Raw genomic sequence first — 17,754 nt, 5'->3', positions numbered from 1 at the left:
CAGATTACAGTTGAACACCGTTACAGCAAATATGATGAGGGCGGACTAAATTCGTTAAAAACTTTTTTTCATTATCTGTGTCTTTATTTATTGTCTTTAACTCAGATTTTCTTTTTTACTAATCATTTTAAAATGATTAGTAAAAAAAAAACACACACACAACTAGAGGTAGAAAAAAAAAAGAACCAGAAGTAAGAAAAAACGTAAAGATACTGATTTGAAGTGAATAATATTATAATGTTTGTGGTTTCTGAACCACAAATACTATCGCTACAATGTGTCTATGGTCTTTGCGTGTTGTAGAATTGTATGTGCAGACGTGTACGTAAATCGTTTCGCGGAACAGTTGAAACACGCAAGGAAATAACCGCCGTAAAAACTACGTAGTTCGTTTAAGTGTATTAGGTTTAGTGATACTGAAATATTGTGTCGATAACATCTCACAGAAAAGAGGCCAGTTCAATAAAATTGGTTGGATTTAATTACAAGTGTTGAATTAACTGACTAGAGTGTTTCTGGAATACCTGGGGACTTTTTTTTTTTTTTTTTTTTTTTTTTTTTACAGCTGACAAAAAATACAATTTTTCAATGGAATTAAAAGTGATAGCTTCTACCCATGTCACATATGCATGCGATCATGATCATAACAGAAATGACCAAATTATAGCGAAAACTGAACATTAAAACGACGGTGTTCTTAGTGCAGTAACTCGTTAACTTTGATATTCACTTGCTCAAAATTTGCATGAAAAAAAAGTGTATGGCCGACATTCGTTCACCTAAATGCTTCCGTTGACTGTAATACCGTTATCATTATTCTACGAATTACATAAAATTGAATATCAAAACAAGACAAGGACAAAATAAAAGGAATCTACACTTTCAGGTTCATCCAAGCAGTTACTCTAGCAAAGAATTAATATAAATGGCATACGCAGAGATCTTCCATGGCTACACCTTAAGTATATGCACCTACTTCGACTACCAGCGCAAGACCATGTGGTTCAGATCCCAACATTAAGCTATAGATTAACGTCTCATACAGCTTCAAATACTGAAAAGAGGCGTTGAAAAATAAAACAACCCAGTACGAATATTCAATCATTAAATTACTTTCATCAGTCAGTATGATTAAAGGAATACAGGGTAGGATTCAGAAGTAATGAGCCTCACTTTATACTGACGCGTGCGCACCCTGCAGCGCGCTCCGCTTGACAGCGACGGTGGTGCTGGGTGTTGGCTTCACAGCGCAATGCTGGTCAGTTAGCTCCCAGCTTTCGGAGCGATAGCATCGGCCTTAACAGTAGCCCCTATACGGTGGTGCGTGACACGGCGATATGGAAAGTTTGTTAGAGCAACGCTACGCGATCAAATTTTGCTTCCGGTTGGGCAAGTCTCCTTCCGAAACGTTCGCCATGCTTCAACAGGCGTTTGGAATTGAGTGTCTGTCCTATTCGCAAGTCAAAAAGTGGCACAAGGCTTTTCGTGACAGCCGGGAAGAGGTGACTGACGAGCCCCCGGTCTGGACGCCTGTCGTCGGCCTGTACTGACGTGAATGCGCAGCGAGTGCATGAGTTTTTGAACACGGACCGGCGTTTGAGTCTCTACCAAGTAGCAGAAGACTTGAACTTATCGGAGACAACGGTGCAACGCATTGTTACCGAGGACTTGCACATGCGGAAAGTCTGCGCGAAACTTGTGCCGAGAGTTTTGACTGAAGAACAGAAACGGAATCGAGTGCTCCAATGTGAAGAACTGCTGCAATTGTACGAAGGCGATCCTGCCTTTCTCGAAAAAGTGATAACCGGCGACGAAACTTGGACTTTTCAGTACGATCCAGAAACAAAACGACAAAGCGCTGAGTGGCACACTTCAAACTCAACCCGTCCAAAGAAAGCGCGGATGAGTAAATCGAAGACGAAGACCATGCTCATCGCCTTTTTCGGAGTGACGGGGATCGCCCACTACGAGTTTGTCCCGCCCGGACAGATCGTGAACGCTGGTTACTACCAGAAAGTCCTGAAAAGGCTGAAAAGAAGCGTCGCGCGCAAGCGCAGGGGCATCAAGGACAGCTGGAAGCTTCACCACGATAACGCCCCTAAGCCACACCACCTTCATCGTCACCGACTACCTGGTCCGAGTCAACGTTCCTGAGGTACCCCAGCCTCCCTACAGTCCGGACTTGTAGCCTCCTGACTTCTTGTTTCCGCGCTTAAAATCAGCGCTGAAAGGAAAACGTTTCGACTCCATCGAGGACATCAAAGCAAATGTCAAGGCAGCCATCCCGGAACAGGCCTTCGGGGAAGCCTTTGAGTCATGGAAAAGCCGCCTACAGAAGTGCATTGATGCAGGAGGTGCCTATTTTGAAGACTATTAGTCAGTTGTACCGATCAGCTCAATAAATCTGTCTTTTTGAACGAAGGCTCATTACTTTTGAATCCTACTCTGTATTCACTTCTAGTTACAAATTTGAATAACAATAACTCGAAGGAATAAAATGCCGAGACCATAAATACGCCATTCATCCTCATAAGATTTTCTTTAATATTTGTAAGCAGCATAAATGAACAACCGTAACTCCTATCTTGTTTAATAATTAAAAATATTACGTTATAAACCAATGAACATTTTCAAGATTTGTTCTTATAATCTCAGAAACTACACATATTGTAAAGAAAAAGGGTTTCTTTACATATTTTACACTAATTAAGTAGTTGACTACAATTCTTTTGTTATAAGAATCATCTATTACACCAGTATAAAATCAATTTTATTACAAAAGACACCTTACGAAGTTCATTTATAATGAAATGCTGTAGCACAAAATGCGACGCGAGATATTATCTTTAAAGAAACTTTTTGCCATAAAAGCCACAAACCTTTCTACAGAATGGTCGTATGTATGTATGGTCAAATACGTACCAAAATCATCCATCATAAATCATTCAAATAAATCTTTGAACGTACCTTTAAACGAAAAGTTTAAAAATATCTTCTACAGAATGTCTCTGTTCCATCTCTTTTTACTGACGAAATTCGAAGAAAACCCACACGTAAGTTCAGCTTATAAAAACTGAAAAAAAAAAGAAGTATATTTTAGGTTTTTTCTTCCTAAATTTCCATTATCACGAATGTGTGTGGAATATACAAGAATAAAAATTAACTGTTATAGCCTACACCGCACGTTAAATCTGTCCAGTTCTAACAACTTGCCAGAACACTTTTGTTGCTTTCTACATTTGTATAATTTAAATATCTTAATTGATATATTACTTCATTGTATCCCATGCAATGGTGATTAATCAAATAAACACGACGCTCGAGTCATTCTGGTAAGTAATCTTAAGTTACTAGCAAACACTTTCTACTTTCTGTTAAAAATAAAATCAATTTATATGCTCTTGTAAAGCACATTAAGCTTCACAACGAACTAGTACCACCAAATATTGCTGGACTTCAACCCACGTCATGCGACGGTAGTTAAATGAATCCTCACGGAATTGTACCAAGATAGTATCATATAAATGCATGTGTATGTAAACTCGAGTCTAATGTTATCATCGAAGAGATTAGCTTCTCCGCTCAAGGATCTGAACTTTTAAGGAAGATGGTAACAATGACATAGATTATCATGGTAGAATGAAGAACGTATGAGAAAATGCGCACAAGGTATTTGTCCAGCTGAAAATCCACTCGATGGAAGCTGAGATCGAACCTGGGGATTTGAACATATTGAACGTTATTAGCTTCCATTCGCTTACCAACAAATAGTTATAAATAGAAATGTACCTATTCCTTACAATGTAGGCTTTATAATAATGTTAGTGAGCTATTTCATGTCAAATCAACTCAATTTTCAAATGAATTCTACCTTACGTTCCCAGATTTTGATGAAATTTGGCACAGTTCAAGGTATTACTAGAAAATGACTAACTCTGATATTTCAGATTGGTAAGTGAACAGTTTTAAAATACAGACCAACACAGTTCTCAAAATTTACCAAAAATTGCGTGACATTTGCGGCTGATCTAAAGGACCTAGGATATCGGTTAAGTGTTATTTTAAAACTTGTGATAAAAGGTTTCAGATTATATGTAACACTATCGATTTTTTTTTAAAATTGAAAACTTAAAAAATTTTGAATGAGAGTTTCTCAAAAAGACGTATTTTGCAAATTAAAAAACTTAAAAACAAAAAATATTCGGACTGTTATGAATGTATCACGAAAGTTTTATTTTGGGATCAGCATGGGATCATTTGTAATAAGCAGGGCCCGGATTTTGTTGACAAGTCAACTTTTTTCTGTTACGCATAAGACAAGGCAAATTCTAATAAAAACGTTATCCATCAACTCTAGGTTCTAAAAATATATATTTTTAGGTTCAACTTTTGGTCACTTTTGGCCGTTTTGAAGTTTCATGTCATTTTTTAATATTTTAAGGTAACTTTTAGGTCACTTATGCTCTTTTTATTCTTTTTCTTCTACATAAGGAAATCTTAAAATGAACACTGTTTACGGATGTGAAAAAGACGAAGATAAATAAATCTCTTTTCATGGTTCCTGACCATTGGGGTGGAAAAACTGCATTCTTAACAAGCTAATGAAAACTAAGCTGTAGCTGGTTGACGAAAGGTGGAGGTTGGTAGGTGGCCGAACGGATAGTTTTGGGTTGTTGACCACAAATGATGTGACCATATGAATAACTAAAAATGGATTAGAAGGCGTACAAGGATTTTAAACAGGGCTTTTATCTATTATTCTCATGTAGTCTACACTTGCGAACTTTTATTGTTTAAGAGTGCTTCCTAGTTTCAACTCGGGAGTGAATTGACGCTTTCAGTACGTAGAATGCCGTACAATGAACTGATCAACGGACATAAATGATCAATGGACTGCAACTAACTGAAACAAAACTTTTTCAATATGAGTGACAAACGTTAATTAAAATCCAATGGATATTTAAAAACTGTCAATGTTTTACGAAATAAACATTTAAGAAGACGCAAGTTTTAAGGTTAATTTTTGTTAATTTTAGGGGCATTTTACAGGAATTTTAGTGTCACTTTATAGGTCACTTTCTAGAAAATTTTAGGTCAACAAGATCCGGGCCCTGGTAATAAGAGATATATCGCTTTGAAAGGGTATCGTAGAGTAATGTAGTGATAAATAGGGTAGAGTAGAGTCGGTTTCCTCAGGATTAGGGAAGTTTGGATGTCTGAATAATTAAGTTCCTTAGATATTACACTTTTAGCAACAGGCCTCTGTATTTCGCAGATAAGACAATCCTTGTCAAATCGGTCATTTAGAGAAAAAGTTATGGCTTGTGTGTTTCCGATTTCTATTTAAAAAATAAATGTGAAAGTATATCATAATAAAAGCATAAATGTGGAGTTCTGGCCCTATCGCTCCGGTGGTAACTACGGGGTAGTGGATTCAAAACGGGTGACCTGAATATTTTGGCTTATTTTCAACATTTTACAAGTTCAGCTCTACTAGTTCGGTGTAAGCGTTCAGGATATTACTGGAAAGTAAATGGACAGTATATTTTATTGTGACTAATACATTTTAGGTAGATAGTTGCTTTCATAATTTCAAGATTTTTTTTCTTTCTTTTGAAACACAGGTACAAGGGGTTCATAACTCACGTAAGTTATAGTTAGTAAATAATTACTAGATATATTAATTGCAAAATGTTACCTCTTTTCAAAAACAAAAACGAAATATGACACGTCGAATATTAAAAAAGGGGGGAAAATCTCGTAGGTTGCAACACTGTACTTTATGTTTGGAACCAGTACTAAGGACAAAATAATATCTAACAGTTACTTCAATGCTGCCTTAGTTCAGCGCAAAAGGAATCAGCTTGTATAAATAACATTCTACAGAAATATGAAGTTTTGTAAATATCACTGCCACTAATTAGTATATTGTAGTGTTTTTGACATTTCCAACAAGTCTGTTGCGTGTATAGATAGATGAAGCGATGCACTGTAAAATTAAAAGAAAGCAAGAAAGTTATACATGTGTATTGTAATCATTGCATCATTGTAAGAATCACTGTTGTCCAATCAAGACCTATAAATACAAACTGGCCACGATGTTCCACTGTTATAGTTGGCGTATACGCAATAAGTGACAGCATCTGGGCTATTTGGCTACTTAAATGTTTTCCTAAATATAGTATCATTTAACTAACTTTTAGTCCCTTGTCTTGTACCTCTACAACCTCACCCAGATATTCGTAGCCACCATAATGAACAACTCATTCCCAAAATTCAAAACACAAGACATAATTTTGATCTAAAGACTTTGCCACGGTTACTATTCTTGATAAAAACTTCCACTCACTATCGACATTTTAAAGTTACTTGTCTCAAGCAGAAGAAAGCAATACGCCTCCCTTGTCCCGGCCTTCTCATACCCTTGTTGCAAGGCAATATTTAGTACTGTTAACACTTTCTTGGGGTATGTAACCGAGCTTGATACCACTTGCATTTTGTATAGCCCATTAATATAAGTGACGCGATATCAAAATAACTTCACGTAGACTGGCCTTTGCTACCACTGATTTCACCACTATACTTTCACATAGGCTTTCACCGTGGCAGGTACCAAAAAAAGTGCCACGTTGCTTTCAGCTTAAAGTCCGATTCGTGATGGCACAGATTTACGAAATTACATTTGTTTTTATAATGTGAAGCTGTTCCACCACCAAAGTAATGGACAGGGTCGGCAAAAACCATGGTTTTTATTGAAAAAAAGAAAACGGTTCTTTGGTTTAAACTCTTTTTTATTTATTTTTATTTTATTTATTTATTTATTTTGTTTAAATAATTTGCTCTGTGTGTTTATATCACATATGGACAGAAATAAGTTTGTTCCGCCTTGGTGCTATTATGCAACAACCGGGTTATGCTGGAAGGGGTCACATAAGCTTAAAGTGGAATCCAAACCGCTTGTTGGTTTACATCCAAGAGAAATTGTCCACCATTTGAACTCGAAACCGGGACTAACTGGCCACAAATGCGATACGTCTGCCTACTCGCTCACGAAGAACTCTTCATAAAAATATTTTGTACTGATCTTTACATACTTGTTAATATAATTGTCAAGAATCATTTCAGGACAGAAAGATAAACAATTACACAAGTGAAACCATTATACAGAATTACATATGGATAATTTCAAAGTACTGTAGAGTACAGAAGAACTAATTTAGTCCAAGTTAGTTCACTACAACTTTTATTAGTCCAAGTTAAGAAATACAACGACTTAATTTGCATATCAGTAAGAAAAGTGAATAAAGATACGAATTATTTGAGTTCACTTTGGTTCTGACTCATTTATACATAAACAGATACCAAAGATACTTCTGATTTCAATAAATGTCTCTCGTAGGATTTGTAAGACCCCCCGCTCAAAAAAGTACGGCAATTCGATGTATTTTATCAATAATAAACATTATTAAAAGGAAACAATATTTAGAATTCTTCTTTGATTGTAACTGCATAAAAATAACAAACTATTTAAAAAATCACAAAAGAAACATTCATAAACTCATAAAAAAAAGTTGCTTTTGTAGTATAATCTCTTTAAGTAATGAATGGGGAATTTAGGACTGAATATAATACGAATAATATAGGGAATGAAACGTGATAACCCAAAAATGTATAAGTGATGCAATATTTTACGAACACTTACACTTTTACGAACATTTTTCGTTTTTTGGTTTAAATTATTTTTTTGTTTTGTTTTTTGTTGAAAAAACAGCTAACCCTGGTAATGGATCACTAATATATGAGGTAACTCCTCCTCTTTCTGTAATAATGAACTGCTGAAATATGTAAAAGGTAGCATTGTCATAACGGGTAACATCACTGATGACAGCATATGAAACTACTGTGTACCTGGATCTTCAGTTACACAACAAACGGGTGAATTGTGGGTTGCAAAAATTCCCAGTGAAACCCTTGTACAGCATTCTTCATTATAAAGAAATAGTTTTTAGAAAAGTCTACGAAGCAAACGGTAATGTTAAATGGTAAATTCTGCTTCAATATCCTTAGATATGCTGACTTTGCTTTACATACATATTGATGCTTCTTCAGACTGAGATTTTCTACAAGTAACTTCTGAAAGCACTCCACTGACTTTACAAGAGTTAGAAATGTGATTCTGTCTATACGTACCCACTGTCTGAATTCAATATCATCATTTCTACTGAATACGTACATATTTTTAAGCCAAGCACACCTGGACATAAGGTACACGTTCCGAGCATGTACTTTTCAGAGTCCATGTTACAAACCATTTTTGATAGCAAACATTTGTAATCCTCTTTGACACCAGTAGCTTGAATCATGAGCTTTACTTTCTCATGGTATACACGAACACAAACATTGAGCGTACCTAAAGAACCTGGAAGCACACACCATTTTGAACGCATTTTGAACCAGCAAATTATGACAGCCTCATTTTCATGCCAAGATATGTTTGCATAAAACTATTTTAATCTTCCTTCAACTCTACTAACATCAGATGTTTCGCCTTCACTTATTTACCATGTTGGATAGGCACTGTGTCTTTCTTTCCAGGACATCTGCTGTTTGGATTTTCATTAAACTGGTGAACTGATTTCACAACATCCACACTAATGCCACGACTTAGCTTTGAACCAGGTTTTGATAACACACCACTATCACACAATAAGTTCTTCGATTGTGTAACAGCATATTTAGGAGCACCAAAAGGTCCATTACTTTGTGTCAGGGTTGGCTCGTTTAAACCAGCTGGTTTAAAAAAAGTTCAAACCAGAAAAAAAGAACGAAAAATGCTTTAAATCGTGTGAACTTCATGATGACGTTTCCACATATCGAACCATCTACTTCAGTTTTATCACCATTTTCAAGTCTCGGTCGAACCACAACTTTTCTTTCAAGTGTAAACCAAGTAGCGGTTCGGGTGTCACTTTAAGTGAAACTCTTCTCCTTGATAACCTCTGTATTGCATAAGAATGTTGCACATAAACATACGAAACGACATCAAATTGCATATTTCTGCTTGCCTGAATACCTGTTGTATTATAAAGAAACCAAGGTTGCTTAAATCTATTGATAGAAATTGGCAAAATTTATCGACTGCCTACGTAGCTTCCAACATTAGCTTGGATTGGACTTTCAGTTTTAATATTATTGAATGATATCTAATACTAAATTTGTGATTTAATCCCTCAGTTTTAACGTATTGATTATGATACGTTTACCTTAAAGTTTTACACACCAAGGAATAACGGGATTTTCCTGATTTATCTATAATGGTTTCATTTTTGCAACTGTTTATCTTTTTGTCCTTCCGAAATGACTCTTGACGATTATATGTAAAGATCACTGGGGGGCAAAGGGGGGCAGTTGCCCCCGCACTTTTTTTAAGTAACCAATTAATGTATATAGTTTCATTTGGAAATGTAACGATTTTGTATGTGTTACTGATTAATAGGAAAAAATGCTGCCATATAATATTTGCTGTTGCGTGAATACGTATTGGTTGTCTTCCCGTGGAGTAAAGAAAGCTACAGTAATTGCGTTTTAATCGCCACAGAAAATAACCCCAAAAAATAACCTATTGGAGCACAATTTCAGCATACTTTCATTTCATCTTACAAGGGCTCGATATGTTAGTGAGCCGCTTTGAAGCTAATCGAAAGAACATTATGCAAAAAAGTAGGGCCTATTTCACAAGTTATTCTTTAATTGCACAAAAATTGACAGTTCCTAAAATGTCTTTTCTTCTTTCTAAAGTAAGGAATATCGATTAAAAAGAGCGTGATAAGAAACAACTTCTACCTTTTCCATTGTTTTGTAGTGTTATATACGAGTGAAGTGTTGTGTTTAAGGATGTACGAGTGTATATACAATAAAATTTAGTAAATTGAACATAATTCTAGGTTTTAAGTTTATTTTGTATAACTGAAGTGTGGACTGTAAGTATTGTTGTGTTTTGATGTGTTCCAAGTAAGTGAAATCTTCACCTAATGGCAACGAACATATTTTAAGAAGTTGCAAAAGCAAATATTTCTTTAAATGTCGTAGCATATGCTTGTAGTATTTACTGTCTTTCATTTTCTAAGAGTAATAACATACATTTAATATCATGTGTGGAATTAAATATTAAGTTTTTCATTAATCCTCAGTTTCAATATAACTTTTGCAAAACAAGCATCATTATTCATTACTATGATTAATATTATCCTTTCTATTTATTTGTTTTGCAAATTTATTAAATAATCTGATCACACAATTTTCCAGACAGAATTTTAAGATGTTCATGAGCAAGGAATCAAATCTCTTCTTACACTTTCGTTGTTTAAGAGTACAAAGGGCTAGTATCTACTTGCGTTGTTCTTCTCAATTTACTTAATAAACTATTATATACGATATACGGTATTTTAACTGAAAATATAGTATGCTATTAGTTATACAACCTTTCGTCAAACAAAATGTTAGAAACAACCAGGAAAACTAACATTTATATACAAATATTCAGATCATGTCTTGCCCCCTCACTTTTAACGTCCAACCGCCGCCACTGATCACTACAATGTATTTTTATCATTGGTTCGTGAGTGAGTCGGCAGACTCATCGTATTTGAGGCCAATTAGTCCCAGTGTCGAGTCCAAATGGAGGATAATTTCTCTCGGATGTAAGCCGAGAAGCAGTTTGGATTCCGCTTTAAGCTTATGTGACTTCTTTCAGCATAAAGTACGGGACAAGAATAAATGACCATAAACGCCATTAGTTTTAATGGCATTTTTGGTCGTTTATTCTTGTCCCGCACTTTTAATCCCGTTGTTGCATAATAACACCAAGACGAAACAAACTTATTTCTGTCCATATGTAATATAAATACATAGAGCAAATCATTTAAACCAAAAAAAGTTTTTTTTTAAAGGTTTTTGCCAATCCTACTTTGTGTGCAGTCCAACATGATGGCACCAGTGTGAGGACCTGATATTTTAGTTCTGGAGAGCTACTTTTACCATTATTTCGGAGATTCTCCATTAATTTTTTGCAGTCATTTGGTAAAAATTTATGCGTACCACTTCCTTCAGATACGGACAGACTTGCTAAGAAATTCCAGCTCTACTTCCCGTACTTTACCATTTATTTTTCCCTAGCACTTTCACATATTTAAGCAACCTTCCTTTCACCTTTAACTTACTCGTTGTTCAAAGGATATCCTTCTTTTTATTAGACTTACTCCCAATTTAGTGAAGGATGTGTTGATTCCTTCAATTCCATCCACTACTTCTGAATCACTGTTTGAGCCACTACATGACACACTAGCACTGTTACGTTCACAACCATTTAGTTTCTGTATACACTTACGACACAATTTGTAGGCACGCACACGTTTAAGATGGGGATATTTTTCAGCTAGCTGTACAGTGATCTTTTTGATTCCTTTCACCGGCTTGCTATGAATCTTCCAAATGGCATAACAACTTCTCCTGACCTTTCTATCAAGATATTTAAGATACACTTGTTTGTGATATAAATAGATGATTCGTGAATCAATCATGTCTGCAGCTTAAACTAAGTAGCGTTTGTTCACTCAATGGCAAAGTATTTACTGCAACTAACATTGGCATTGGTTTCTTCCTGAGATATGATGTTTGATGGCATACAAAACGAAGTTCAAAGAAGTCACAGTTAGCAACGGTACTCATTGCTGTATGATTTATCTTTTACCAGTTAAAAGTTATTGTGAGGCACTTTTTAATGAATCCGTAATAGTCTTATGCTCCACTGTAACCTTTCACGGAATGTTTGGTGCGATTGCTTCAATAATGGCTCCTTATATATAGTTCTGAAAAGCAAGGAAAACCGCACGAACTTTAAATGTGTTTTCCTAGATCAGTCTGTGCATATCCAACATCTACTGCGATCATTCCATAATGATCTACAAACTGAGGAAGTCGTGGAACGTTCTAGAAGCTGAGAGAACAAGACTCTAGAACATTCTGGTGACTTCAGGTAAGTACTCGAACATTCCGAAACCTTCAGGAAAGTACTCGCATATTCTATGAACCTCGGAAAGACAATCAAACATTTTGAGCTGCTTTAGTTACTTGAAAATGTAGGTACCACTTTCGACTGTCTGAGAACGTTTCCGACGTTTTGTATATGAGATGGGGAACTCTGCCAGTATAGATGAGCAGACTCGCTTAAATTGCATAATTATAGGCAGCATGATATTTACAAAAATTATTATTTCTGTAGACTGTTATTTGTACAAGTTTATCCTTTTTGCCGTAAACTAAGGTAGCATTAAAACATATATTGCATAACTTTTACCCTTGGTACTGATTCCAAACTTGAGATACAGTGCTGTCAACCTACGCGATTTTCCACTTTTTCATGTGAAAAGAGGTAGGCTAACAGTTTCCAATTAATGTACCTAGTAATCACCTACTACGTATGACTTGCGTAGATTATGAACACTCTATACCTTTGTTTCAGAAGAAAAAAAGGCTGATATTTAGTATCTCCCTCAATCTTGCACATATAAGATTTACAGTGTGTCACTTACTTTACAAAATATAGCTGAGCTAGGGACAGCTAGCGAAAGGAGTTAGAAGCCACCAGGGCCCTTGTACTTCTACCTTTATCACAATTTAGACAAAAACAAGGTGCTCGGTTCTGGAGCCATAAAACGAGTTGGGAGAGATACTAAATGCCATCCGAAAAAAATCTCAATTGGGACATTTTCTTGTTTTTCACATTTTTTATGCAACTATGTATCTAATATGTGCTAATTACAATGAAATATACTTTCCAGCAATATCCTGAACGCTGACATCGAACCAGTAGGTCTGAAGTGATAAAATGTTGAAAATCAGCTGAAATATTCAGGTCAGCAATTTTGAATCCGCTCCCACCAGGACAACAAGGCCAAAACTCCACATTTATGCTTCCACTATAATATACTTCCATGTACCGGTATAGGCCTATATTTTTAAATACAAATCGGAAAATTCACGCGACACTAACATTGTTCGATTTGACAATGGCTAAATCAGATGTAAGACAGGATGTTTCAGCTAAACTGCTTGAAAATTTAATTTCTCGCCCTTTGGTACTCTTACAGGCAGGGTTGGCTGGTTTATACCAAGGTGGTTTAAACCAGCTGGTTTTTTCAAAAAAAAAAAAAAGGTTTAAACCAAAAAACAAAGAACAAAAAAAGCTTTAAATAGTGTGAACTTCATGGTGACGTTTCCACATATCAAACCATCCGCATTACGTTTATCTACTTTTCACCTTTTAATCAAGGGGTACCGTGTTCAATTCTCGGTCGAACCACAACCTATCTTTCAAGTGTAAACCACGTAGCGATTCGAGGTGTCCCTCTAAGCAAAAGTCTTCTCCCTGATAACCTTGGTATTTCATAATGATGTTAAGCCTAAACATACGAAATGAAACCAAATTATATATTTCTATTTGAATGAATGCCTGTTGTTTTATAAAGAAGCCAAAGTTGCTTTAACATATTGATAGAAATTGGCAAAATTTATCAACTGCCTACGTAGCTTCCAACATCAGCTTGGATTTGACTTTGTTTTAATTTTATTGAATGATATCTACATACCAAATTTGTAATTTAATACCTCAGTTTTAGCGTAGTGATTATGATACGTTGACCTTAAAATTTTACATACAAATACATTTAAAGTAATAACAGGATTTTCCCAATAGCTAACGCGGGAGTTTCCCGATTCATATATAATTCTGTACAATGTTTTTACTTTCTCTTTTTGTCCTTCTGATATGACTCTTGACAATTATATTAACAAGTAGGCCTATGTAAAGATCAGTACAACGTATTTTTATCAGAAGTCCTTCGTGAGTGAGTCGGCAATCGCATTTGTGACCAATTAGTCCCGGTTTCGTGTCCAAATGGGCAATTTCTCTTGGATGTAAGCCGAGAAACGGTTTGGACTCCGCTTTAAGCTTATGTGACCCCTTCTAGCATAACCTTGTTGTTGCATAACAACACCAAGGCGAAACAAACTAATTTCTGTCCATTATTTAAACCAAAAAAACCTCGTTTAAACAAAAAAAAAAACTGTTTTTTTTTTTAAATAAAAACCATGGTTTTTGCCAACCCTGCTTACAGGTTTAAGTATCGATAAGCCCCGTCGCACCACACCTATGTACTAAGTGAACAAACCTAACCTAACCTATCCATTACTGTCATGTTGAAAAGCTGGCCGGGATTAACGAAATAAATGCTCTCTTACACAGTTAGCTACGTAATATTATGTCCTGGCTGCTCCTCGTGCGAATTTACTTTAGGAAGGCTCAACCATTATGGTCATAAATACAGAGTACGAACATATGCCGTAAAAATACAGTGCGAGAATACAAACCTATGCTAAGTTTGCACTATAAAGCGCGAACTGCATTTAACCGAGTCAGCACAGGGGCGTAGCCCACACAGCAGTGCGAGATTGCCTCCGTATGCAGCAGGCGCGTCAGAGACGGTAGGTATGCGCTTAAACGAGCATGTTGCAAAAGAGTAAAGTTGAATTTAAACGCTCCAAGCTCAACAAGAGATTGATGTAATATCTGAAACCATTTCGCTGTTCTATTTCTCGTGTAAACCTTTCAATTTTGGGGTAACTAGCAAACATTTGCTGAACAAAACATCACGTTCATTATACCTAAATCGATCACTTAAGCTATAAACGATCCAATTCTTGACAGTTAAGACTCTTAATATGTACTAATTTTCCGTTTTCATCCTGAGGCTATTTACCTATTTACTCTTAGTTGCATTACGATTCTAATCATCATAAATTATTTTGACAGCGTAAGAGGGGCGCTGTGTCAACAAATGTCATCTTCACAAATACCACGTTAAGTGATACTTATACTTATATTACAGATATTAATCTGCCACCACGATATGATTTATTCTGCTTCTTTTGCTTTTCGATGAGCGTCTAGCTATAATAATAAAACATGTAATTCAAGTGCAACGTATGCATCGTATAAAGTGAGCATGTCGTGGCTTCTCGACATTACTTCCTTGCTTCACATTCTATGAGAAGCACATTCAACGCAACCCTAATCTTTCTTTTCTTTATAATATAGTAAATATTATTAATATTTAGATCACATTGCAAATCTGATTTAAGCTTTTATTACTCTACTGTATGATATAAATAATGTAACTAAAGGCGTGTACAAGGATATAGCTATTGCAATCAACCTTGGTTATACCAATGCTCTAATCCGACATCTAGGAAACAATATTATCATTTTATTCTCGTGAATAATAATCACAGTATACAATCAAACCTACGTTTACTCTTCTGTATTATTGAAGTACTTACGAGCTCTTTCTGGCAACTACACTTTGTCTATTTCACACTCTTCTGGCTAAACCAATCACAACATAACGTGGCTCCAGTGTTCGTAGGTTACGAAAATTTCCCTCAATTGACATAAAATTTTCTCTTTTCTTATCAAAATTTCCCTAGTATTGTAGAGTCCAATTCCTATGATAGAAGTTATGTAATAAGAATTTCCTCTTCTTTCTCATGAAAATTTTAAAACTTTTCTTTCCCTTGGGAGAGTTGTTTTATACTTTGATAAGGTCTCTACTTCGTAACTATATCTAGATATTCTATCCTTGGTCTTCCTCTTCCTGATTTTACTTCTGCCTTTCTCTCTATCAGCACGGTAATCCAATCGGAGTACCGAATAAGATAGCCAAGTATGTTATTTCTTCTTTTTCCTATTATCTTCATAATCTATTAATCAGGGTGCGAAATCCCGGGGGGGACGGGAGGGATTTCCCCCCCACCAAAAATTTTATACTTGAGTTTCCCCCCCACCAAAATATGTTAGGGGGGACACCTTAATATGAAAATATAAGTAGGTCTATAATGAAAATTTTCAAACAAACAAATTTGAATGCATGCCTGTTTTTCAAAAACGTAGTTTAGTTGTAAAGGTATCAGGTGTTTAACTTTGTCGGCTGTTTCGTTGTGACGAGATGGAGACCTTTATTCTCTAGCGTACCAGTTGCGTGCAAAATTGGTAAAATTTCTTAAACAGTTGATGAATCTACAAACAGGTTTGCGGATAAGCACTTGCTTTTATATGTAACATATATGGACGAAGAAAATAACCATTGTTGTTGTTTTTATAAATTAGTGCCTGTAGAAAATGCCGATGCAAAATTCCTTGAAGAGAAAATTATTCAAAGGTTTTCCGAAGATGGCATATTTTTAATCTTAAAGAAAAGCTTGTGAGATTTGGTTCGGACGGGGATGTAGTGTTTACTGGGAGAAACAAGGTGTTGCTGCCCAAATTAGAAGAAATGTCGAACAGTGCCTAACTAGCGTACACTACATGGCACATCGAATGGATCTTGTATTTGAAAGAGTTTTTGATGTGAATTCTGTTCACAACTTTGAATATTTGTTAGGCTAACTTCATACAGCTGCAAAACTTAAAGTATCGCGACAGTCACAGATGCCGCAGGACTGCTAAAAATCAAAAGATTGTTTCACATACGTTGGATTTCAAATGAGGAGCATGTATTATTTGCAGTCTTTACATATTTTTCTTGTATAATGCAATTCCTACTTTTGGAGTATGAAAATGCTGACCATTTCAACAGAGATAGTTTTAAACTGAGTGGTATTTAGAAAACAAAACAAAACAAAACGAAAAAAAAAATCTGTTGGAGAAAAAGAACATTCTATTGCTCGGTTTTCTTCTGGATATTGCGTCCATTCTGTCTAATATTAGTAAAACAATGCAAAAGGAACCAGTTTCGTACAATGAAATAGAGCAAGAATTGAATCTTTAATCCAAGCTCTGAGAGAAATGCGTATGAAAGATGATGTCTACCAAAGTCTTTGTATCAGTGCACTGCAGACAAGCGCCTGATACAGAGAGTGATGATAGTGAGTTTGATCAAATAAGGGGGCAGGTAATCCAGGGTTTAGTAGAAGAAGTGGAAAGGTTTCCTTCTAATGATGTCCTAAAATGCTTTTCAGTGTTTGAAAATAATGATCGTAATAGCATGAATGGTTTGGTTTATACGGTAACGTAGACGTATATAAAGCAGCTCAATTATTTGGATTAAATATTGATACTGCAGTGTTAGAATGGCTTGGTTTGATTTAGTTTAACGTCCCACGATTATGCCTGCTAGCCTAAAGGAGACGTGGACCTACTGATTATAATGGAATCCGACCACTTTGCTCGTTCAACTATACACCACCGGGAATCGAATCAGGGACCACGTTAACCGAAGTCAAGCGTGCTAGCCACTAGACCAAACGGGGGTTCTACAGTGTCAGAATGGAGAGAGTACAAGTCAAGTTCTAAGTCGGTAAATGATTTTCTAGTTCTTAAAGACTTAACGCGGAAAGTCCGTTCTGTGCCATTATGTGGATTCAGTGTTGTTCATATTAAAAGTTTCGAAAGAAACTGTATGTTGGCGAGTACCTTTCAATCTTTATTAACAATTAAACTCAGTGGATCTCCTTTAAAATTATGGGATGCTGTTACTGCTGCTCATACGTGGGTGTCTTCTGGCCATCACATGTTCAACTCTCGTTACACACGGAAAGAAAGTGAAGTTTAATCTTTTTTTTTTTTTTTTCTAAGGTAAGATACGTTATTGCAAACTATATTTTACGTCTATAAATACAGTAACACAATCATTCATTACT

At 35.8% G+C, this 17,754-nt stretch overlaps 1 protein-coding gene across 8 annotated transcripts in view; it reads right to left on the bottom strand.

The window, feature by feature from the left end:
• The window catches only part of LOC145693750 (uncharacterized), a 290,468-nt gene that overhangs the window by 229,738 nt on the left and 42,976 nt on the right, over nucleotides 1-17,754 (bottom strand). For 5 of the 8 annotated variants that reach the window (XM_081770044.1, XM_081770042.1, XM_081770047.1 and 2 more), the window contains exons 1-2: nucleotides 15,397-15,532; nucleotides 2,968-3,073 (exon numbers count right to left, since the gene is read on the bottom strand). The gene's annotated coding sequence lies outside the window, so the exon portion shown is untranslated. Of the gene's footprint in view, nucleotides 1-2,967; nucleotides 3,074-15,396; nucleotides 15,533-17,754 lie in introns of those variants that run through there. The other 3 variants (XM_081770046.1, XM_081770043.1, XM_081770049.1) reach the window with 3 other exon arrangements.

This window comes from Thermobia domestica, chromosome 1 (assembly GCF_964235325.1).
Source record: "Thermobia domestica chromosome 1, izTheDome1.hap1.1, whole genome shotgun sequence".
Lineage (NCBI taxonomy): Eukaryota > Metazoa > Arthropoda > Insecta > Zygentoma > Lepismatidae > Thermobia > Thermobia domestica.
Note: the sequence above shows the minus strand (reverse complement) of the source record. Positions and strands in the feature narration are given on the sequence as shown.